The 25948-nt window shown below is 41.7% G+C and overlaps 1 long non-coding RNA gene across 1 annotated transcript in view; it reads right to left on the minus strand.

Annotated features, from left to right (window-relative positions):
• The window catches only part of LOC120408169, a 44396-nt gene extending 37311 nt beyond the window's left edge, over positions 1-7085 (minus strand). The window contains exons 1-2 of the long non-coding RNA XR_005600482.1: positions 7032-7085; positions 6069-6149 (exon numbers count right to left, since the gene is read on the minus strand). This is a non-coding gene — a long non-coding RNA (uncharacterized LOC120408169). The remainder of the gene's footprint in view (positions 1-6068; positions 6150-7031) is intronic.
• Between the last annotated feature and the right edge of the window lie 18863 nt (positions 7086-25948).

Here is a 25948-nt window from a genome sequence, read left to right on the forward strand (position 1 = left end):
CAACACTGAGATCCACAAAGCTGAGTTTAGTGCATAGGCTGTCTATACATTGAATGGCGAGAGAGAGGAGCCTGAGAATGCAATCCACAAAAGCCAACATGGTAGGCGACTCCTAGCCTAAACTAGCCCGTGGGAGATACCGATGTGTAAGCCATTTCCCTTTTTCAGGGTTAGGTGCCGAAGACTGCAAGAAGGCACTTGAGATATACAAACAGGAGCTCATCTCCTGGCTTAGGCACCTATGTAGTTTCTTGTGGGAATGAGCTAGGTGCCTGCCTTGCTCCACACAAAATGGTTGGAGAACGAGGTGCCCACCTTATAACTTTTAGGCCAGTAGTTATAGGGGAGAGCCAGGTTCAATTCCTTCCTCCCTGGCAGAAGAGGAGAAAGATTTGGAACTACAGTCACCCTTCCTCCTCTCAGGAGAGGGCTCTAACCCAACAGATCCTGGGACCCCTGTGTTTCTCCAGCTGAAGCTGTTCTACTGTGAATAAATAAAAAGTGAATGGAGCAGGGGAATTGGCCCCAGAGTCTCCTGCCTTTCTCTCCCCCCCTCCAATTTAGGTACTCTGACCAGTAGACTACAGGATCATCCCCACTCTCTCTTTACATATCTGGCTCAACTATTCAGCCACAGTGGAACATCTTCAACAGGAGACCTTGAGGGAGTCTTATGTCAGAATATCAGTGGTTAGAGCTCTCTCCTGAAAGGTGGGATACCCCAATTCTAATCGTCCAATGAGGGAAGAATTGAACTTTGGTCTTCCACATCCCAGCTAAGTGTTCTAATCACTTAGCAAAAAGTTGTAAAGTGGGCAGCACCACCTCTGGGTTGGGCCCCTGGGGCGAGCCACCAGGGAATTTCTACTTTGAAAAATGTAGGTGTTGGCTGAGTTTAAGTGCCCACAATGTTCAGTGGGAGTTTTGTGGATTTCTGTGGGAGACTTAAGCACATAACTCTGGGGGTATGTCTACACTATGAAATTAGGTCGAATTTATAGAAGTCGGTTTTTTAGAAATCATTTTTATACAGTCGATTGTGTGTGTCCCCACACAAAATGCTCTAAGTGCATTAAGTCGGCGGACTGCGTCCACAGTACCGAGGCTAGCGTCGACTTCCAGAGCGTTGCACTGTGGGTAGCTGTGAGTAGTAAGTAGCTATCCCACACTTCCCGCAGTCTCCACTGCCCATTGGGATTCTGGGTTGAGATCCCAATGCCTGATGGGGCAAAAACTGTGTCGCAGGTGGTTCTGGGTACATGTTGTCAGGCCCCCCTTTCCCTTCCTCCGTCCCTCCCTCCGTGAAAGCAACGGCAGACAATGGTTTCGCGCCTTTTTTCCTGGGTTACCTGAGCAGACGCCATACCACGGCAAACATGGAGCCCGCTCAGCTCACTGTCACCATACGTCTCCTGGGTGCTGACAGATGTGGGACTGCATTGCTACACAGCAGCAGCTCATTGCCTTTTGGCAGCAGATGGTCCATTACGATTGGTAGCCATCGTCATCATATTCCTGGGTGCTCTTTTAGCCGGCTTCAAAGAGATCGGTCAGGGGCGCTTGGGCAGACATGGGAGTGACTCAGCCAGGTCATTCCCATCTTCTGCCGAGCACTCAGGAGATGACGATGGCTAGCAGTCTTACTGCATCGTCTTCTGGCGAGCAGCCAGGAGATGACGATGGCTTGCACTCGTACTGCACTGTCTGCTGCCAGCCTAAGATGTAAAAGATAGATGGATCAAAACAAGAAATTGACCCGATTTGTTTTGTGAAATCAATAGCCTGCTAAACCCAGGGTTTTGAGTTCAATCCTTGAGGGGGCCATTCTGTGTGACAGTTGTTTGTGTTTCTCCTTGATGCAAAGCCACCCTTTTTGTTGATTTTAATTCCCTGAAAGCCATGTCATCAGTTGCCCCTCCCTCCGTCAGAGCAATGGCAGAGAATTGTTTCTTGCAAAACCAGGCGAGGCAGCGATGGCAGCGTGGTGATGAGAGGGACATGGTCATAGACTTCTTACAAAGTACAGGCCGGGCAATGTGCCCCTGCAATGTGCACATCATGTTGATGAGCTCTGCAAACACTCTGGCCAAACAGGAAATGAAATTAAAAAGTTCACGGGCCTTTTCCTGTCTACCTGGCCAGTGCATCTGAGTTGAGAGCGCTGTCCAGAGCGGTCACAATGGAGCACTCTGGGATAGCTCCTGGAGGCCAATACCATTGAATTGCATCCACACTATCCCAAATTCGACCCGGCAAGGCCAATTTCAGTGCTAATCCCCTCATCGGAAGTGGAGTAAAGAAATCGATTTAAAGAGCCCTTTAAGTAAAAAAAAAGGGCTTCGCTGTGTGGACGGGTCCAGGGTTAAATTGAGGTAACGCTGCTAAATTTGACCTAAAGTCGTAGTTTAGACCAGGCCTGGGTTTAGGTGCCTAAGTAGCTTTGTGGATTCCACCCTTAGTTTTCACTCAGTCAAAACTTTCATAGACTATCCTAAAGGGCAGCTGTTGTTTCTAGGACCGAAGCCAATATAGACCATGCCTAGCGTGGACTGACTCCAACTACACAGCTAAGAGAGGTTGAGGAAAATGTCATATAATAGAAAACTGGAATTTAGAGAGAGTAAAAGTGAGTGAACTGTAGTTGTCTTTTTTTTTATCTGAAAGATTTCCAAGTTTTAATATGCAGCATAGAGGTGATTACCTTACACTGTGTGCTGTGGAAATCACCTCAGATAACTATAGATCATATAATAGTGCTTGAAGTGAAATAGGAGGTTGATTTATCTTCATTGTCCATTACTGCAATTCAGTGCAATTTATTTAGGACCACTGTCTCTCACTCTGAGGGAAACAGAGTACAAACACATTAATCTTTGTTGCCTGTATCTTGGATACCAGCAGTTGGGATAATTTGTTTGTTACTCTCTGCATGTACAATCTTTTCATGTGCAGCAAGATAGATCTCAGTCTAATCATCTGTAGTGCACTACCTCATCAGCTATTCTGTAAGCGTGTATTTGTGTCACATACTGTAAGCATGTGGAAGCTCGTTAAGGTTTGGAAATAAGTGACACCATAGGGCTTTCATTTAGGGCCAGATTGAGGCTCTTCAGACACTATGAGTGTTGGGGAGAGTTTGGCGTCACACCACCTCTTTGAGAGCTCCTGGAATCATGCTCCATATGAGTATTATGCCTCCTACATTGCAGGAGAAGCAAGGCTACTGTGACACTCTTTAAAAGGATGCAGATTATCATATGACAAAGGTAAAAAATCACAGGAAAAGTCACTTCCTTCTAATGCTGAATGAGGAATTTGATCAGAATAAAGAAAACCGGTCTCCCCTGAAGCTACTTTGTTCCTGTGTCTGCTTCATGATAGGGCTTTTGTTGAGACCCTTTGCCAGACCCTTCCTCTTCAGCTTCCTGAAATAGCTGTAAAGAAATAGCACACATCTTCACCCATCAGCTGCTCCTCTGCGCCCTCACAGGGCAAATTTAGCTGGCTTGCCCAAGGGGGAGGGATTCTTGGCTGTTCCTTTTCCCTCCCCACCCTGCTCACTTTTCATGTAGTGCTTGTAAAGACTGAGATTAGGACAAAATGTTTACTGAATCTAAAATTCATGGGAGTTTTAACATGGTTTATTGTGACATTTTAGATAATTTATTTCCCACTGTTTCCAGCTCCTGCTTGATCCTCTGAGTTAGGGGCAGGGATTAGAGGTACTACTCTGACTGCACCGGTGTTGTCAAAGCAGCCGGTGGAAGACAGGCTATCCAAGGACAAGAGGTCCACCCCAGTCCCCTAGAAGTGTTCCCCTGTGATATTCAGCCTCTGATACTGGCTACTTATAGAAATCCCCGATCCTCTGCCTCCAAAGGAGCAGTGTTTCTCAGTTTCACCTTAAATCACCTCAGCTGTATAATGCACAGCACTCAAAAAAACAAAAAAAGGTTTATTTAAGAAAGAATAGAGATGCCATTAGAAACAAAAGTGTGTGATGGAAACATATGCTCACAATACAAAACAAAAATCATAAAATGCAAACTAGGCTCTACACTTAATACTTACCTTTCCTAGCTAATAAAGTAGGTTCCCCTCCCCCACTCACCAAAATTCAGTCTGTTGCAGAGCTGGCTAGATTAACAGGAATCAGAATCCTTTCTTTAATGAAAAACACCCCTGCTCCCCAAGATGTCTCCTCAGTGCATGAATGCTGATTGCCTCTCCACACTCTGGGTTATCAAATCTCTTGACTTTATTCAGACAGGATGTTCCCCTGTCTGTTATAAAGTTCCTATTTACCTCCAAGTGGTTTTGATTGTTTGCCATTGTCTTTGGTGGTTTTCCATTGACTGTTCTGTGATGGAGCAATGGTAGAGAATAAAATCTTGCCTTACCTCGTCAGGTGACCGGGGAGGGATGGCAAGTCCCTCCTATACAGATAGGCCATCACCAAGTAATATCACTCCCTGGTGACTCCTTTTAACCATAAGGGCATAAAATGAAATATAGTTACATTGTTCCTTAAATATTATACATATCATACCATGATTATGAACTTTGATCATTTGCATGTTTTCAATAGATACATTACATGTTACCCTTTATGGGCAAATACCCTGTAAGTATGTGATTGTTATAGTGAGTTTGTCAGGTCTGAGACAAGTTGTTTGCAAAGAAGAGGGGACTCCTTGCCAAGGAGCTCATGGGTCACAACCCCAAGCATCTATCTACTGCCCAAAGTAGGCTGAGAACCTACAGGGGGTCACTGCTGCCATCAAAATGAGCTGAGTGGGGAAAGGTAGAGAGCAAAGAAGCAGCTGCCTGCAGCTATGAGCTGTGAGAACCAGGTAAGTGCTTTTCTCCTCAGCACTTCCTTCCCTGCTAGTGTTACAGAATTTGATCATATGCTCCTGGCAAGTCACAGCTGTTCTCATCAAGTTCCATTCTATCTGGGTCTCAGGTAGAGAAGGGCAGGGACTCTCTGCACCAAGAACTTTTGTGAACATATAGGCAATTTTCACTCTTGAAGTCTTACTGAAATGAAAGGGTGATATCAGACTGCCACAGCAGGAGGGGTTTCCTCAGCTGCTCTCCCACCCACCACCTCCACTTCAGTCATTTGAAAAAGTAATTTTGCTTTACATGCAACATGAATCAGGTGGAGTGAAGTAGAAATTGACCATTCCTATCCTATGGTGTCACTGGTGGTAATTTCCATTGAATTTAAGTGCCAGCAAGCAAGATTTAAAGTGAATCACATAGGGAGACTATTTGTAGATGGCAGCTCTATGTGTTAATGTGGCATTAATAGCACAGACATAACACTGTGCACTAATGATGAAGAACCTTCATCTTCATCATATAAAGGCATTTCTCTCCATGATGTAGCTCCCATCACATGAAAAAAGGCTAATTAACCTGCCAATGTAATACAATTAGAAGCAGGACATTAATAATCATCTAGACTAAGGATCACTTCCCCATATCTGCTGTAGCCAACCTTTCTTAAGGCCTTAACCCAAAAGGAGTTGAGAACCTTCAACTCTCATTGCTGTCAAAGGATGCTTACAACTTTGCAAGATCAGGTTTTTAGGACGACTGAATTTCACATTCTAATCTTGGTCTGATCTGCCAACAGGATGAGAAAAACATGTTTTCAGGGACACCAAGGATATCTTATGGAACAGCATATGCTGAGTGACAGTCATTCCACTCCTCCCCCATTCCTACCTTTTAACCTTGCAAATGTAAAGGATGTAATGGCTTTTGTTTCATTTAAATTAAGCCCCACTGCACTGGTTTCACACCAGGTCTCTAAACAGAACCATTTTAATGTTCCGTCATTCCCAACTGGCTGTCATTTCACAGTCTGTTCTTTATTCTCTAAGACAATATGGAAGATTAATAGTTTTACTGTAAAGGGCTCACGATTACAGTACAAGATCAGTAAAGCTCAACACCAACTCAACACCTTAATCTATAATAGCCTCTTGTGCAACTTGAAAACACAGGACAAGAAAATGGGAAACCTGAGGTGAGATGTGTACACATTTAGAACTTACGCTTTGCTCCAGCTCCTTTTCCTTTTATCTGTCTGTCTGCCCAGTCCTCAGTTGTCCTGAGTCCTCCTAATTCTCTTCAACCTTTAGAAACCAAAGAAAGAATCTGACTTGAGTCATAGCATTACAGAGAGAACCAATAAATTGCGGACAGTGTTTGTAAAAAGCAGTAAGCTGAGCTAATATGCACAGGGTAATAATAATAATAAATAATAAATAGCAACTTTATAGCACTCTTCATCTGAAGATCCATAAAAGGTTAAACTCTGACTATCCCTTTGCAGGTGCCAGCTGAGGGAACAGTTCATAGTACCTCTTTCCCGTGCACACCAATGAGGGCCCAGGTAGAATGCTACTGATAGTGCCCCCCCAAAGCATTAGGGGTGGGGACAAATGCTATTCCCAGTGGTGCTTCACAGTTCTAATGGAATGTGCCCAGCTTGGATCAGAGCAGGACTAGGCCCCATCTGCTCACAGCATCTGAGGGCTGGTCCACACTAAGAAGCGGGGTCGAACTAGGGTATGCAAATTCAGCTACGTGAATAGCGTAGCTGAATTCGAAGTACCCTAGTTCGAACTACTCACCCGTCCAGACGCCGCAGAATCGAAGTCCGCGGCTCCAAGGTCGACTCCGCCACCGCCTTTTGCAGTGGTGGAGTACCGGAGTTCGAACTATCGCTTCCGGAGTTCGAACTATCGCGTCCAGATTAGACGCGATAGTTCGAACTCTGAGAAGTCGAACTCACCGCGTCGACCCGGCTCGTAAGTGTAGACTAGCCCTGACAGCAAGCACAAAGGAAAGTTCATGCTATGCCTTTGTAGGGCAGAAGTGCCAGTGCCCTTAACATCTGTGCCTGACCTGCACCTGCCTTTGGCAATTCACAGGCACTTTTCCACACCCTGCCAGCAGTACTCCTACTAGAAAAGCCAGCATTTGTCCCTAATTAATCACACCTGGCAGCACACCTGTGAAAGAGGGAAACATTAGGAACCATGGCCCAGATCCTCAGTGGGAATTAGGTGCCTAAATACTTTTGAGTAGCTGGGCCTGGGTAAATGTTAGGAACCAGATCATCAGCTGGTATAAACAAGTATAGCTTTATTGGCTGAAATGGAGCCACAGTGATCTTCATTCACAGTCCTCAGTTGTCCTGAGTCCTCCTAATTCTCTTCAACCTTTAGAAACCAAAGAAAGAATCTGACTTGACTCATAGCATTACAGAGAGAACCAATAAATTGCGGACAGTGTTTGTAAAAAGCAGTAAGCTGAGCTAATATGCACAGGGTAATAATAATAATAAATAATAAATAGCAACTTTATAGCACTCTTCATCTGAAGAGCCATAAAAGGTTAAACTCTGACTATCCCTTTGCAGGTGCCAGCTGAGGGAACAGTTCATAGTACCTCTTTCCCTTGCACACCAATGAGGGCCCAGGTAGAATGCTACTGATAGTGCCCCCACAAAGCATTAGGGGTGGGGACAAATGCTATTCCCAGTGGTGCTTCACAGTTCTAATGGAATGTGCCCAGCTTGGATCAGAGCAGGACTTGGCCCCATCTGCTCACAGCATCTGAGGGCTGGTCCACACTAAGAAGCGGGGTCGAACTAGGGTACGCAAGTTCAGCTACGTGAATAGCGTAGCTGAATTCGAAGTACCCTAGTTCGAACTACTCACCCGTCCAGACGCCGCGGAATCGAAGTCCGCGGCTCCAAGGTCGACTCCGCCACCGCCTTTTGCAGTGGTGGAGTACCGGAGTTCGAACTATCGCTTCCGGAGTTCGAACTATCGCGTCCAGATTAGACGCGATAGTTCGAACTCTGAGAAGTCGAACTCACCGCGTCGACCCGGCTCGTAAGTGTAGACTAGCCCTGACAGCAAGCACAAAGGAAAGTTCATGCTATGCCTTTGTAGGGCAGAAGTGCCAGTGCCCTTAACATCTGTGCCTGACCTGCACCTGCCTTTGGCAATTCACAGGCACTTTTCCACACCCTGCCAGCAGTACTCCTACTAGAAAAGCCAGCATTTGGCCCTAATTAATCACACCTGGCAGCACACCTGTGAAAGAGGGAAACATTAGGAACCATGGCCCAGATCCTCAGTGGGAATTAGTGTTGTGTATTTGGTTGTCATGGGTTTTGTTACTATGGCAACTGAGTTAGACTATTAAGGGATAGCTCAGCCGGTTTCAACCGGCTGAGTGAGCTCTCTGTGTCTGTAAATAAAATGGAGGTTTTGGTTAGCTGTCTGCTCTCTGGCCTCAAGTGATTGCTTCCTACACCGGCTGCCCCAAGGATATAACAATTAGGTGCCTAAATACTTTTGAGTAGCTGGGCCTGGGTAAATGTTAGGAACCAGATCATCAGCTGGTATAAACAAGTATAGCTTTATTGGCTGAAATGGAGCCACAGTGATTCACACCAGCTGAGAATTTGGCCCTTGGTCTATTTTACTGACATTTACACTGAGGCACAGGCAGTGGCGTATTATCGCCTAGGCCAACAAGGCCTAGGCCTAGGCCGGCAAATTTGCAGGGGCAGCAAATTTGCTCGTGCCCCCTCCCCAACTCTACCCCTTCACCAAATCCCCAGCCCGTCTCCCCCCCAGGTGCACCGCACTTCCCTCCTTTCACCTCCCTCCCAGGCTTGCCGCACGAAAGCGCTGGGAGGGAGGGAGAAGCGAGTAGTAGCGCACTCAGAAGAGGCAGAGCAGAGGTGAGCTGGGGCCTGTGGGCGCAGGGAGTAACCTAGGGGGGGCTGGGAACCACTCCCCGCCCCAGCTCACCTCCGCTCCACCGCTGCCATCCCCGAGTGCACTGCAACTCCCCTCCCCGTCCTCACTCCTAGGCTTGCTGCAGGGGAGCGGAGGTGAGCTGGCAGGGGGAGGCGAGGGGCCGTAATTTTTTGAGGGCCTAGGGGCGGCAAATTTGTCAATCCACCACTGGGCACAGGGAGGAATAGTAATGACTTGCTGAACACCACATATAGTAAGTCATTTTGTGGGGAGTCAGGACTAATATCCAGGGCAGGATTCTCCCCTTCTGTCTGACTCCCTGCTATAGCCTCTAGACAAGGATGCCTCCCTCTACCTTCCAGTGGATGAAGATGTGCAGACCTTGGCCGTTGTTCACTACCACATTGCATCCCCCCCGACAGGGAAATGAACACATCACTTTGTTACAGCTAGTGCTTGACTCTTGTACACATCTGTTTTTTTTAATTTTGTTGGGGGACAAAACCCTGTAACAAAGCCACCTTGGTGTCCAAAATAGATTTGCAGAACCACAATGAATTCAGAACAGTGATAATTGGTAATGGTAATTTTAGATTTGCTTCTACACTTTCATAGGCATCTGCCCTGTCTAGTCCCCCACCCCTCTCTCTTTGCCTGCCACACAACCTGTCTGTGCTGTGCAGCGACAGCCTATGGATCCCCCAGTTATGCGGCATGTTCGAGTCCTGCCTAACCTGTTCCGCCTGCAGCAGATCTGCTGTAGTTTTACTCCTTTCAGAGCCCTCCTTGTGTACGGAGCTGGGAAGCAGTATTTGGCCCTACAATCTTTTAGCTAAAGGCCATTATTCATTTCCTACTCGTGTGTGTGTGTGTGTGTGTGTGTGTGTGTGTGTGTGTGTGTGTGTGTGTGTAACTAGTCTTAAGAGAAGATAATTATTTGGATGTGTCTCAATCTATTTGTTGTCTCGCAGACAAAGGCTGGTTGTTGTAACCTGTTATGAATGAACATGTCAAGGACAGATTAATCTGTCCAACTCTCATATTAGGAAATAAAGCAAAACAATGAAAGAGGAATCCTGATCCCATTGAAATCAGTGGGAATTTTGCCATTGACTTCAATGTGGCCAGGATTTCACCCTGAGCATTTTCCATAAGAAAAGCCAGATTGGACTCACGGTTTATGTGCCTGAGTTTTCTTCCAATGTCAGTGAATGAACCTAGGAAACTGAACCAAACATATAGGAAATAAATAAGCTTTGCCTTGTGACAAGGGAATAGATTATTAATGAATTTGGTGCCCCCACTTTGGAACTTGTACAAATGCAAAACACAACAACTCTTGTTTTCATGAGGGACTAGTATAGCATTAGGGAGAGGGATCATGAAATGGAGAATATCTCCAGTTAACTGTTTGCTTGTCCTGTTTAGCTGAGTAGATGCTATCTGCAAACAGCAACTTTTTGCAATGTTGCCAACTCACACAATTCTGTCACAATTCTCGATGTTTTATTTTTTAAAGCCTTAGATCCTGGATTACATGAGAATCTCAGGTCATTTTTCTTTTTTTGTTTGTTGCTGGGTTGCTGTTATTTTGTTTTAAGAAAGTGTCTAGTTGCTAGGATTGAGGAGAAAAGCCTTGACTATATGACCCAAATGCACCCCAAAGACGCAAAACCCAGAATGAAAACAACAAGAACCCCCAAATTATTTTTAATCTCATTATTTTGGATGGACTAACTCATGATTTTTGAACATTTGGAGTGGGCAATACTTGCTTTTTAAATTAAATAAAGACCCCTCCCCGCCCCGAAATTGCTATGATGCATTCAGTAGATATTCTTTTAGCTCAGTAAGATTATTTAAGGACTGGATGATTGTGATATATTATAAACACGATTATTCATTGTTAACAATTTTCTATCCCACTAAAAATAAAGTGCTTTTACAAAACAATAAGGTAAATTTGAAATATGCGTATAATCAAACAGCGTCTCAGATTTTTTTTCCTGTTTGAAGGACATCCTTTTTTTATAATGCATCTATGTATCAACAGCAAAGTGCATCTTAATATCTTTTTTTTTTTTGGAATGGCCCTATTTGTGTCTTACAATGATGTCTGGTTATAAAATAGAACAACAGAGGCAAGAAGAGAAGACAATAAAAAATCTCCCTTCCTATTCCTTGTAGAAAATGAACAGATTTTGGGATAGATCTTGTCTGTAAAATTCTACACGGAATATTGTTAAATGTTCATAAGGAATCTTTTCCATTAAACAAGAGCAGTGGTTTACTATACAGTTTAAGGGTAGGCCCCATAGACAATATAATATGAAATTTTACTAAGCAAAAGGAAAACTAAGGCACAAAGAAACGTTTAGGTTTCATTTGGTTTTTTTAACATTAATTCACCTGAACATTTTTCCAAAAGGCTGACTCTCCCTGAGACTTCTTCAATGTGATGATTACACATTTAGGCATACGGTGCAGGATGTACTGCATCTGGTCTTGCTTAACAGGCACAGACTGAAATACATAAATTAAGCTGTAGTCAAAGACCAATGAGGTACTTTGCTTCTATCCCTAGCAAAGCAATGAAACAAAGATTAAGAAAACAAAACAATAAGATCTAGATTTTTAGCATTGCAACCCGTCCTGAGTAAAAGGAAGCATGCAGTTGCACATCCCTGGAGACAAACAGTGCCGCACTGTGTGAAGAATCATAATTCCTTTGCTGGTTCTCCCTTTGCTCCAGGGGAGAAGTAATTTGCTACAGGCTTCTACCAGTTTAGGTATATGGGGATCTATACCAGCAGCAGAGTACTTCCTTTTTGTACCAGCTCAGCCTTACTGGCATGCACACTGGGGAAGATGGGGTGGAGACAAGGCTCTGCTTATTCCTCACCCAAACCAATCTGAAAGGGGGTTGGGAGTGGGGAAGAGAGATGGCCCTCCATAGGCAGTTCTTCATGTGCAATGAACCATAGTGTGGGTATCCTATTTGGAGGATTGTGGAAATGCCCCCTTCTTACTCTGTGAACTATCATAAAGGCAGGTTATAATCCCGCTTTAAATACCTATGTATAGTTATATGGCCCCCATTACTGGAGTAGCCGAGTGTGATACATCTTCACAGATGTATTTCTCTTCACATCTATCTGTGAAGTTGAGAAGTACTATTGGCCCGATTTTACAGATAGGGAACAAAGGCACAAAGAGACTAAGTGACTTGTCCAAGGTCACAGGAAGTCTGTGGCAGAAGAGAGAATTGAACCTTCATCTTTGGAGTCCCAGGATGTAGTGTAAGAGAACTACAAGTAATGAACTGCAGAAGTTTATAAAGAATACATTTTACCAGAAAAATCATGATTGCTTCCCCTCCCAGAATTATATAATTATTGGCCAAAGGGAACATAGTTCAAGTCATATTCTGGGATTTTAGTAAAACGTTTCATAATATGTCTCCAGAAGTTGGGCCCATTCAACAAAATACATTTTAATGCAGCCAAATACAAGGAATGAGGGGGACTGTAACCTGGAAAGCAATGACTCTGAAAAGGACTCAGGGGCCATAGTAGGCAAACAACTCAACAGTGAGACGCTGTGGCGAAAACAACTGATTGTTGTATAAACAGGGGAGTATTGAGTAGGAGTACAGTTTACCTCTGTAAATGGCATTGGTGAGATCAGTACTGGAATACTGCATCTAGTTTGGGTGTTCACATGTTTTTTAAATATGTTGAAAAAGTAAACAGTGCAGAGAAGAGCCACCAAAAATTATTCATAGGCTGGAGAGAATGCCTTACAATGAGAAACTTAACAAGCTCAATCACTTGTTCTTATCAAAAAGAAGATTGAGAGGTGATTTGATTACAGTATCTAAGGGTACATCCACACTACCCACCAGATTGGCAGGTAGTGATCGATCTATCGGAGATCGATTTATCGCATCTCATCTAGACGCGATAAACCAATCCCTGAACGCGCTCCCCGTCGACTCCAGAACTCCACCAGAGTGAGAGGCGGAAGCGGAGTCGACGGGGGAGCCACAGCCATCGATCCTGCACCATGAGGACGGGAGGTAAATCGATCTAAGATTGGTAGACTTCAGCTACGCTATTCTCGTAGCTGAAGTTGCGTATCTTAGATTGATCCACCCCCCCCACCCCCCAGTGTAGACCAGGCCTAAGTACCCTAACTGGGAGAAAATATCAGGTACTAAAGGGCTCTTTAATTTAATGGAGAAAGGCATAACACAAACCAATGGTTGGAAGCTGTAACAGGATATAGATTTTAATGGTGAGGGTGATTAATCACTGGAACAAACAACCAAGGGAAGTAGTTGATTATCCAACCTTTGATGTATTCACATCAAGACTGGACACCTCCCTGGAAGGTCTGCTTTAGTGAACCACAAGTTATTGGGCTCAAAATGGGGGTAACTTGGTGAAATTTAATGGTCCGTGATATGCAGGAGGTCAGACTAGATGATCTAGTAGTTCCTTCTAGCCTTAAAATCTAAGATTCATAAATTCAATTAATTGTTCTTCTCAAGCTGCACTAATGAGTTAATTTTCAGACTAGAGATGTCCCTGAGCTTTCTGCATTGGCTCCACAGCGAACAGCAGAGATCAGGTCATTCTGTGGACAGAGGAGAAGTCCTGGCATAAGAAAACCAAGGATCTATTCCTGACAGTCACAAAATTTGCTGTGTGACACAGTGTAAGTTACTTAACCTCTCTGTGCCTCTATTATTCCATCTGTTAAAACTGAGGCTGCCAATAGGACCTTATTCCTAACTCACTTAGGTGCTTCTGAAAACCTCACTCTATAATTACAACAGGTTTTTTTGATAGAGACATTGTCCATTTAAGTTATTTTGTTTCATGAGCAATTAATGGGAAGTGTTCTCATTTTAGGCAGGCAAATACTCAACACCTGAGGAATTTTCCGGGGTTCAGAATGAACTGGTCATTTTCCACCTTTTTTTCTTTCTGCCAAGTTCCTTTGTACTTGTATTTCTGCATAGAGCTGGCAGACTTGTTAAGAGATTCAGTTTCTCTGGGCATCGCAACAAAGACAGACGATCATCAAGTTTGTTAGAAATTAGCGGTTTCCTTTCATTCAAATTTAATCACCAATGGAGTTTAACTTGCATTTGTGAGGGATGAGGCATTTAAAGATGGCTTTATGGTTACAAAAAACATATAATGATTTTGAAGCTGGAGCCAAAAGGATATCATCAGACAGGAAGAGAATTGTCTCTTTGGTAATATTTAAAATATTTTCAAATCTAAGTGCCTTGGATTGGAGCTGTCTTTCCCAGCTCCTGAATGGCATATTTAGCCCTCTAATGTACTGGGAATTATATCTCTAAACATAATCAGCACAGCAGCTAGTATAGTTTATTTTGAGATCAGCCTGTGTAATTCTGCACCCTTGTTCATATTGCTTAATTTCACTTTGGTCTCTCCCTCTCATTTATTTAAATAAATAATACCATCTTGTTTTCCATATAGATCAGGGGATAGCAGATGACTTAGCAGATGACTTAGTTATATTCAAAATCAAAATTTTGAATTTTTTTTACTGAAAAATAAACACTACTAAATTATTCTATTTGTATATTTGCGTATATGTAGTATACACATACGTGCACACATGCACATACAAATTCAAAATCAACCTTAACTATAGAACTTGCAATAGACATAAACATGAGTTACATATACACACAAACTTTCTAAATATAAATTTTCAGAGACAGTTTTTAAAAATAAGCAAATATTTCATTACTTTTAACTCAGTTAATACATTAAACTAAATGTTTCACTGCAGTAAATTGTAGAAATTGTAGAAATGGTATACGTATGAGCACATATATGTGAATGTGTGTCTGTTCCTATGCTTGTATAAATATACAGAGGGTTTGTCCCATTTTCAGTTTCCTGCAGTTTAACATTTTAAAAAGTGAATGAGCTAAAAGTCATGTAATATTTATTTTAAAAATGCCTAGAAAAATAATGTATAATGCAAAGATACAGGTAATATATGTTACAACTCCAAAATCTCACTCTCTCTATTAATTAACCATAAAGCCACCTTCAAATACCTCATCCTTCATTGATTATTAATATCTCATTTAATTTGAGATATAAAGACTCCCATTGATTTCCCTGGGCTTTGGATCAAGCCACTAGTTAACTAAAAGCAATATTTTTAAAAAATAAGACATTATGTATCTGCAATAATTAAGAATTTACAAGAAAAATATACATAAAAACAATTAAGGTAAAGTCTATCATATGGCTAAAATAATTTCATTTTTTTTCTCCTCTCTCTTCCACTGGTGTAAATGTGGATATATACTGATACACCAGTAGAGTAGGGAGGAGAATAAAAAAATTAGTATCAATTAATGTGTTTTGAGGCTGAAGAAATAAGACTGGTGAGTGTATTACTGAAGCATGGTACACATGCTCACATGGTACAGATAAGGTTGAGTTTGAGTTCTAATCCATTCTTAAGTCCTAGTCCTGCAATCAGATCCACATATGTGGAATCTTATGGCTGAACAAAACTGCACTGAAGAAAAGAAATTAGATTAACATGCTTTGTTTTTCAACCTAGAGTGAAATATTTTGGCAAGGTTTGAGAAAAAAAAAGTGAATTGTTTTTTTAGTTACGCTTGTATGAAAAAAGTTATACTCCTCCCTATATAATCTAATAATAAATTCTTCATATGGCTAACACAGAAATACTAGAAAATAAATACATCAAATGTGGGTTGTTTTATAGCGCTCACTGAGATCTACAGAATAAATTAAGTTCTAAGAAAATTGCTTCCATAGTTTTAAAATATTGAACTTTTAAAGTAAGATTTTTTGTATATTTGTTCATGATTTTTTGCAATATATATTTGTTATTAAAAAAAATCAGTATTTTCATCAACATCTTCCTTCTCCTCTAACAAGACTTGGAGTATTGTACTGACAGAGGAGGTGAGGATGAGGCAAAAACAAAAGAGACAAACAGAAAACAAAGATTTTCAAACTGTCCGAACATGAAATGCACTTCCTAGTGACAATGTCTGTAATACAGCTCCTTTCCCAAAATAGAGCCATGTCTAAGAATTTCTGAGGTTACCAATCAAATCTGACTACTTCTGCTAGTTCAGTGATTCTCAAACTTTTTCAAACTGTGGACCATGTGGTAAATTTTTTTTTACATGGATCGCTTCCCCTCTCAAACTTGATTTAACATCTCCCCTGTGGCAACTCTAGTGCTTCTTTAGAGAGTATTAAGAAGTAAAGATTAAAATAAAGTCATCACATTTGCTACACAGGCTGCTTATTTTCTCTGAGCTCTACATTTATTAGTACCATATCTTCCCTTGCTGTATGCGGCACCTGCTACTCTAATCTCTTTAGGTCACTTTACACTGGTTTTGTCCATTTGTGTTTGCTGTGCTCCCAATTATGGTCTAACCTGTAACAACACAGACTAAGTAGCCATACAGTGTGCAGATATGTGCTTAATTTTATTATTTAACTTTTTAAAGTGTCTGGCTCAGCAAGACAGGGTGCTGGGGCCCCGAGCTGGCAGGGAAAACAGGAGCAGAGGTAGTCTTGGCACATCAGTTGGCAGCTCCCAGAGTGGTTTCTGTGATCCAACCCATCACATGGGGTTTCTCAGAACAACTGCATTCACAGCTTCAGCGTTGGCACTCCACCATGTCCCTGAGAGTGATTTGGGCACTGGGCATCCCTTTGGTAGTGAATCTCTAAGAATCATCCAATGACTGGTTGATGCAGAGAAAAAAATTGTACAATTCTTTGACAAATCCAAAAAAAGAAATTGCTTCAACACAACAATCCATGGCAGACTGGCCAACCAGGCTGAGTGAGTGTAATCAACAAAAGCATTGCACTCTTTTATCTTTGCCTGCATCCCTGGCCATGACAAAGACTGATGTCAATCCCATTTTCGGCAAGGAAACTGAGTAGGTACGAAGCAAGTTTCTCCCCTGTGTGGCTGATAATGTTTATGAAGGTCATGAAATGCTCATCTGGCCTGTTGGGTAGCACATAATGCAAAATGACAGTCAGCTGACCTACATATGGCACCTCTGGTGCTGAGTCGACGGACACTGAAAAATATCCCACATCTTTGATCTCATCTACAATGGCTGATAGCATCTTCTGGGCCATCCTGATTATCACTACAACGTTTTTTTTTCTCCTGTTGATAAAAGCCCACTTAACTGATTATTCTTGTTATAGTTAGTATAGCAGCACCCATTTTTTCATGTCCTCTGTGTATATATATCTTCCTACTGTATTTTTCACTGCATGCATCTGATGAAGTGGGTTTTAGCCCACAAAAGCTTATGCTCAAATAAATTTGTTAGTCTCTAAGGTGCCACAAGGACGCCTTGATTTATTTAGAAACACAGTGACCATCTACTACCTTGCAAAAACAAACAAACCAAAAAGCCCAGTTCAGTGTATAGGTGGGCCAGTAATAGAAACATTTCCATTATTGTTTCTGGGAACAGGCAACTTGTTAAGATGGCCAACACTATGATTCTGACTTCTGATGCTGCTGATAGTTTTCTATCAAGAATGCTAGCTACTAGGGCAGCAGTTCTCAAACTGTGGGTTGGGATCCCAAAGTGGTCAACTATTTTGTTCCATCAAAGTGGAACAACTATTTTGTCGGGAAGCTCTAGTAGCTGGGAGGGGAAGGAGAGGGGAAACAGGGAAGGGAGGAGGGATGACCAAGATAGGATAAGAGGCCTAGTGGGGAGATAGGGGACTGTCTAGGCAGAGAGACTGGGTTGAACAATATAGAGTGAGAATCTGGGAGCTGGGGTAGGCAGAAGACTGGGATTCAGACAGATAGCCCCAAGAGGGAGATTGGGACTGGCTAGGCACAGAGTTTGGGACTGAGGCAAGAAGTTGGGGTCAGCGGTGGGGGGGAGACTGAAATGAGTTTCTTCAGAGTCCATGGAGGAATGGGACAAGGACAGGCTAGAAGAGACAGGGCAGAAGGGGTCAAGTTTGAGGTGGAACAGGGGCAGAAGGGAGCACAGCACAGTCCCCACAAGAACCTGGAATGGAACCCAAGATTCCCAAATCTCACTGTTCCTTTGTTGTCAGTAAATATTTGTGTAACCCACTGGCAAAGTGTGTGTTCCCTCCCCACTAGTGCTGATCCACATAGCAATAGAAGGTTGGAATCCTCTATCAGTACTTCAGTCACTCAAATGGCAGAGATCTGTGCTATGGATCTAAAGGTGCCAAACTTGCTGATGGCCACGTGGATATCAATATGATGCTATATAATAAAATGTGGATTTTTTTTCAGTTTACTTTTTTAAAAACCTACGTAGTTACAAACTACATTATGAGAAGGAAGTAGAGTGGCGGTTGGTCCACCCTCAGTTCATGAAGAGAGGAAAAGCACAGGTGCAGATTAACAGGAACTACTAGCAAGAATCTTTTGGTCTCAGGCACATGAACTGCATGTGTACTCCACAGTGGAATACACAGAGACCAGCGCTCAAAGAAGAACTGCTCTTTGAGTAAGGTCTTTCAACCAGTTATGCACCAACCTTACAGAAGTATTATCTAGACCACATGTCTCAGGACATCCCAGACAGTTGAAGGGTGGGACACAAACATACCTTAAGCAGACCGAGGGTTGTGGGGGTAGTTAACAGAGTTCTAGGCAGTTATTAGGGGGAGAAAATATTAAAAACCCTGAGTAGATATGATGAGGAAAGAGAGCTGCATTACACAGGAATATAAACACAGCCATACTGGGTCAGACCAAAGGTCCATCTAGCCCAGTATCCTGTCTTCCGAGAGTGGCCAATACAAGGTGCTCCAGTGGTAATGAACAGAACAGGTAATCACCAAGTGATCCATTCCCTGTCTCCCATTCCCGGCTTCTGGCAATGGGTGCCTCCCATACTTCTTTGTATCTGGGGAGCCATGACAGACATGGGACTATCACAATTGTTAGACACACACACACACACACACAAAATCACAGTTTTAATTACCACAATTCTAATGAAGTTCTTCCTCAATTCTAACCTGGCTGTGTCATTTACGGGATTTTCAGGCAGGCTAAGCTTCACATGAGCTGATATCTCCCCTTGAGTGAATTTCCAGAATAGTCAGGGTCAAGAAGCAATGCCTTTAGACCATCTAGCCTCTTGGCTGTATAGGAGCAGACCTCAATATTGATGCAATAATGGCTATTAAAATTATTATTATTGTAATGTTAGGTTATTACAAATTGCATTCACCATTACTGAATTTTAATTCTTGGGGAATATGGTAGCTCACATGCTGATGTTTTGCTACAGTTGTTGCATATTATATGAAATGTCAAAGCTAATTAAGGAAATTCCTAGGAAATCTCTGCTTTTTGTAAACCAGTAACAAGCATAAAAAGTGTCAAAGAGGATGACACCTCCATAGTCATAAAACCATATTTATTACTTCCATATGTATTTACACTTTCCGGGATGCAGCTTTACAATGCTATGCTGGAAGCTATTAATAGCAACTAGCAAATATAGACCTGGTTGAAGCTGATGGGTGTATTAAGCACATTTCATTCAGGCTAAAGGAAGGAGCAATTCAATTTTCCTTTGTGTAGTGACAGCTGAAACAATTGAAGCCACTGCCCAAAAGACTGGACAGCTTGTCAAAGCCTGAGCAAAAGCTAAGTCATGTGTGCCAAGGAGGTTCCTTGGAGACTGATTGCAAATACAGAGGCTAGGGCATTGATTGGTTTCAGCTGTGTATGTCTGTGTGTCAGAAGCAGATGGGAGCAGAAAGCCAGGAGAAAGCCAGCAGACAGTGAAAGAAGTCATTGTGAGTGTGGCCCTGAGCAGGGCAATGAGTGGGGGGAAGCCGGTACAAATTACTGGGGCCCGGGAGTCCGGAAGGGAGCCCGGCTTCCCCGGCCCTGTTTAGCTGGTCCACCCTTGCTGGGGAGCCCAAAACTTTTTTTTTCACCAGAGCCCGAACCTGCTCTCGGCAGCCCTGGCCCTGAGGGGGAACAGAGACAGAAGGAGGATTTGGAAATTGTGAGCAAGGAAACTGCTTGTTGTTTCTTCCTACTATGTTCAGAGAAATGGAACTTTGTGTAAATTTTTTGTAAATAAGCAAGGAAGTAAACAAGGACAGAAATTAAGGATTGCCTCAAAGAAATAACTGACTCATATCATCCATTTCTCCTTGTAACAGAAACAATCTGGCAAGACATTGAAAATTGGCCAACCATTTGGGCCAAAGGCAAGAATAACTTCTATTTTTCTCTAACTATTTTCTTGTATAGTATGTTTTGAAAGATGTTTATGAGTGATAATTATTCATGCGCTGTATAGAATATTTGATGGGAGTCTTTAAATGCAGGTTGAAAATGTGCTACAAATGATAAGCTGCAACTTTAGGAACCATTTTACCAAAAGACAAACAACCACTACGAGTGACTTCTCAAAGAACAGGGCATATCCCCTTTGCACAAGACACCACACAATCATTACCTGAAAAAAACAAAACAATCCCCCACACCTCAAGCTGCAAGCTTTTTAGAAAAAGCCGAGTTGTGTAAAAGAATGTGAGGATATTCTTCAGAGAAGAGTGATGTTGTCAAAGCTGTAAATTAAGTCATAAAAGTATGCCTCTTTGCCCCTCCTTGCAAAGAGAAAAACCTTTAGTTTTAAACTCACACAAAGAATGCTAGAAATATCCTTATTGAAACTGATTTCGATTCTTCAAATGTTAAGGATAATAATTGTAGTCGGAAAATATTTTACAGACTATATTAGACACTTCTAACTTACGTTTCCTCATAACAATTCCTTCATTGTCCCTCAAATGCTTAAGATACTGTAGCATATTTCTGTTTGTGGTTTTTTTGGATGTATATTTATAAATATTTGGTATCTAAATCCAAGCCCTTCATATAATAAATTTCCTGATGCCATTATTATGTGACTAGTAAGACGTTTTATGTACACATATAGCTGATTATTAATGTAAGAAGCTCTGAGTATAAAAAAGTTGATATTAATTGGGGAATTAATTATCTGGTAATGTTTAAGCAGCTCCTTAAACTCAGGAAGACAAGAAAAACCTCTCCATGGATTGCTAAAAAGAAAAAGACAATAAATTGCTTGATGACCATTTCAGTTTAAAGTTTCTCTCTTTAAGAATCTCTTAAGTTAAGGCTGTTTGAGAGAGCTGAAAGACTTAGATAGGAAATAGAAGTATCGAGACTAATTTGAAGCAAAATTTCAACTCCTATTTTACCCTGAAAAATTAAAAGATTATTGCAGAAAATTAAATTAATACAAGAAAAGAGTTTTAACTCTATCTTTAAAGATGCTTTGAGAATTTCCACCAAAAAAAGACAAAAGGAATATAACTATAAAATTAATGATACAACCCTGCTGCATATTGTAGGCTGCAGGATAGTTTCCGTTAAGAAATAAATAGAAATTAGGATTTGGCCTAAATTAGCCTAACTGTAGAGTAGTTTGAGAAATTAAAACTGCTAGTGTGAGACAATTGGAGACAGTAAAATGGGGAAATTGAAGTTAGCAAGGACATGAGCCAGGATTATGTTGCTGCTGTGTTTTGGTTAAAACTGGTTTGAGTAAGTTTTTTAAGAAGTTTGGAATGTTTTATTAAAATGTTATCCATAGACAGTATGGGAAAGATAATCATGCTATTAATTTAAACAATGTATAATGTAAAGAGTCAGTAAAGAGGTGGTGGAAATATAATTATAGTTAAAGGTAGTTTAATGTTAAGTAGTTTTATAATGGATTATAAAAGGAGTAGCCTAGCTAAACTGCAGGGGAAGCGCCAATTAACATCCAAAGGGTGCCATTAGGTTCCAGGATTATAAGGCTGCACCTCAGTCTGTTGTCAGTGGACTGATCACCCACCCATTGATATACTCCAAGATGAAAGAGTGTAAGTATAATTGTGGTATTGTATTAGTGGTAGTGGCATGTCTATTTGCTTAACTAATCATTTTCCTTTTAAACAAAGTTTGGTTTTTATCATTGAAAGTGTCTCCTTATGGTCCTTTACTAAATATATTTTCTGTAATCGACCTAGATGCTTGAATCTGAAAACTAAATTGGGTTTTATTTCACCCTTTTCTTTAACAACTTGATATTAGTTAATATTCAACATAAAGGTTACAATATGCAGTAGCAAACTGCATATTCATAAGCTGCAGATGCTGCCAAGACCATTCTATGGGGTTGTAGAGCCAATGAAAGTTGACAGCAGCTGACATTTTAATCCAGCCAAGCCCCTGAGAGAGGTATGCCTTCCACCTTCAGTGAGACTATGGAAAAGGAAGAGTATAAATTCCTCTGAAACCTTTAAGCACTCTTACACATGCTTGCTTTCTTATGATCTCAGAACTCTGCTTAGCCTGTTCATCTCACCAAGCAAGCAACAAGACAGATAAGAAGAACCAAAAAGCCACAACACAGCATCAGGAAGACTCAACCTTCAATCCTAGCACTGCTTCTGTTACATAGCAACATTGCTGAAACCTCAGCAGCATTAAGGAGATGGAGTTTGTAAAAGCACTACCAAAAGATTAGATTTAAATTGTTCTTATAACAATTTTAATGGGATATTAAAATGCTTTTGCAATCTAGGATATTAACAGCGTCTCCTGTTAAACACCAGATAGTTTAGATTGTGTAGTCCTGGAAAGGAGATATAAGATAACCTTGATATACAGAGAAAAAATTGTGGGATTTGATATTCATTAATTTGCGTGTCTAAAGATTGCTCCTTGAACGGTTTCTTTTAAGTGAGTTCTCTGGGTAAGATTACTTACCTCTGCCAACTTATAAACTATTTATGTTATCCATGATAAACCAAACAAGATTCACAAATCCTTTAAACAAATTCCTTTGCCCATCTATAAACTGTTTTAATTATCTGTGATTCACTGAAACAGGACTCACTACTGATTTTGAGAAAAATATACTTTGATCTTAATTTACCTAAAGAAGTATCTCCATCAGTGAAGGGGAAACTCTTAAGGTATAATTTCCATTGAAAGCTTTCCACAGAGACATACCAAAGAGATTGTATCTGAAGTAATCATTTGTATGCTTGTGTACTGCTTGGTTTTATTTATTTTTCTTTTTTCTTCCCCTTTCTTTAATAGTAAAATAGTCATTGTTAGTAATAGTAAGTATTTTGCTTGTCTTTAATTATGGTGTCCCCTTAGGCATTGCAAGAACCTAGGTGACCAAACATCCCTGAATTGGCATTTGGTGCCCTTTGTTCCTTGTTTCTCTAGACTAGAATTTATTTATTTTATTTTTTTCATAATTTGGGGGATAAAATTACTTGGAGCGTCTCTCTCTCTCAATGTCTTTTTCACACACAGACACACACACACACACGGTAGAGCTCAACCACTGGCTGGGGACTACCCTAGACTGTTGTGTTTGGGGCCCACTTCACTGAAGCCTCCTGAGTGTGAACAGACTCAAGACACTGTACACAGCTTAGGTCTTTAGACACACTCTTCGGCAGGGGCAGCTCCAGGCCCCAGTGCTCCAAGCGCGTGCTTGGGGCGGCAAGCCACAGGGGGCGCTCTGCCGGTCACCGTGAGGGTGGCAGGCAGGTTGCCTTCGGCGGCTTGCCTGCGGAGGGTCCGCTGCTCCCGCAGCTTCGGTGGACCTCCCGCAGGTGCCTCGCCGAAGCCGCGGGACCAGCGGACCCTCCGTGCTTGGGGCGGCAAAATGTCTAGAGCTGCCCCTGCTTTTGGGGTGAAGTTCCTCTGTCTAGCACCCCCTTCTGAGACTCTGTGGACCAACTGCCTAGCCCCTGGAACCACTACAGACCCCTCAGACTCCACCATAGCTTAAGCACACCCTTTCCCAGAACTCTCCAACAATGTAAGTGCTCTGGGTTTACAATTTAACTCTGACAGAGAAAGCAAACAGACAGACTTTGCACAGGATTCTAAACACCATTACTCTTTACTTGGCAATAGAGAAGCACAGCTGTATGCAAAATAAACACACCTGTTTGCCTTTTCCCTGTCTCATTTTCCTCACCACTCTGCTCAAGCCCAAAATACTCTTCTAGAGTCTCCTGGAGGGTCCAGGATCCTTCTCTTACAATTCATGGCTTCTTTTCAGAATCATGGAGCCTCTTGAAGTCAGCTAGCCTTCTCTGACTTTGGCTGGTCCCTCAGTGAAACAGGACATGACTGCTATAAAAGGAACCCTGTCCCTCCTGTCCAAATCTTTCTGTGAGTCCCTTAAGTTTATATATCCCTATATCAACTCCTGGTTTATTTGTTCTGATGCTGGGGATTTTCCACTCCCCTGTAAAAAGAAGCTGGAGGAATTAGCTTCTCCCACTTTAAGTTGATCCATTGTCCCAAGATATTTCCACTTAAATAGATGACCATTAAGATTTAATGACTAACTATTACCCCTACTCTGGCAGAGATGTGCAAAAGTCCCTGCCACCAAAGAGTGGATTCCACATCCACATGGAGGCATTCCATGATACAGTACAACAATTTCATAATAACTAAGGCTTTATTTGAATTGCAGGATGATTGTCAAAAAAATATGTCTGAGTTGTGGACAAGCCATGGAAAATTACAGAAAGGTGATTATGGACTTTATTATTTGTGGTAATAAAGTCCATTATTACTTTTCTGTGATTTTCTGCTGTTGGCCGGCCAGGGCTGAGAGCAGGAGTTCCTGTTCTTGGCTGCCCAGGGCTGACAACAGAGGCTCTCACTGTCCGCCCCCACCACGGGCAGGGATCCCTGTTGTTTGTTTATTTCAATGTAGCAATGTGAGGGTTGCATTCAGCATGCTTATTTTAAGTGGAGTCTGTGACATGACCAGGGAAAAATCCTTTGAAATAGAGAGTGTTCTTTATTGCTGTGTAGTCTGGGGAACTCATGCTACAACTATCAATCAATATATATTGTTATTTCAAAATATCTGACTTGGTTAAAAAGGCAACATAAACTTAAAGACACTTCTGTCTGAGAACTTTTACCTGCCATTGTTACAATGAACACCTAAAGGTTGAGATTGTAAGTCACCTAGGGAATGGGAGTTTGAAGTCCAAATGCCCTGGGTGGCTTTGAAAATCTCAGCTGAAATTACTACATGGTAACTGAAAGATTTAAGTGGTTTCACTCTTCTTTGTTTGTTTCCTTTGCATGCACTTGTCACTACCCTGTGTGCAGCCAAAATCACTATTTACTATAGTGTTTCCCAAGTTGTCTGTGTGGGTCTTTCACACAGAAACAGAGCTGAGAAAGACATTTAGAACAGGAAAACGTATATTAAAAAAAATCACAAAGATTGGTTAAAAAAACCTCAGGAGCAGCTGTAGTGACTAAAAAGGCTTCTAAGTCAATTTTAGGGGGTTGCATGTTTATTGTCTCTTAATGATTCCAATCCAGATCAAATTTACTCAGTGTACAAGCAACATTTTTACTCACTGCAGCCCTGTAAACTCAGCCTGGGATCTGAAAGTCAAGCTGGATTATTTTCCGGATCACATATAATTGCAAAAATATGTATTCTATAATTGACTTAATTCTGATAAAGAAAGACTGTCAACATAAAGATTTATTTTAAAGGTGAACATCCTTTACTATATTACTAACACCACCTTAGAATGTCATTAAAACTCCTATTGTTGATTTATGAGCCATAGTGGAATCCAACTCACTTTTTTCCCCACTCCTAGCTGTATTGGCTCTACAATAGCTAACAGATATAAAGAATAGTAAAATTAGTTTTGTAAGAAAATAAGACTTGGGAAGAACATAGAGAGCAGTTCTATTAAGTAGATGCTGGATCTTGCAACAAACTCCTTGTAGGATGACTCCTACACCCACCTAGAGGTTGTTGTAGAATCAGAGCCATAGTAAGTACAGGTACTATCATTACATACACTGCCATTCAGAGCCTACTGAAGCCAACAAGTCTTCCTACCGATGTCAGTGACAGTGAGTTCTGGATGAGGCCCCGAATAGTTTTTCAGGTCATATTTTGTCTTTGAGAAAATACCAGTGTATCTTCAATATTCAGCACTCACAAA

This window comes from Mauremys reevesii, linkage group 6, assembly GCF_016161935.1.
Source record: "Mauremys reevesii isolate NIE-2019 linkage group 6, ASM1616193v1, whole genome shotgun sequence".
In the NCBI taxonomy this organism is placed as follows: domain Eukaryota; kingdom Metazoa; phylum Chordata; order Testudines; family Geoemydidae; genus Mauremys; species Mauremys reevesii.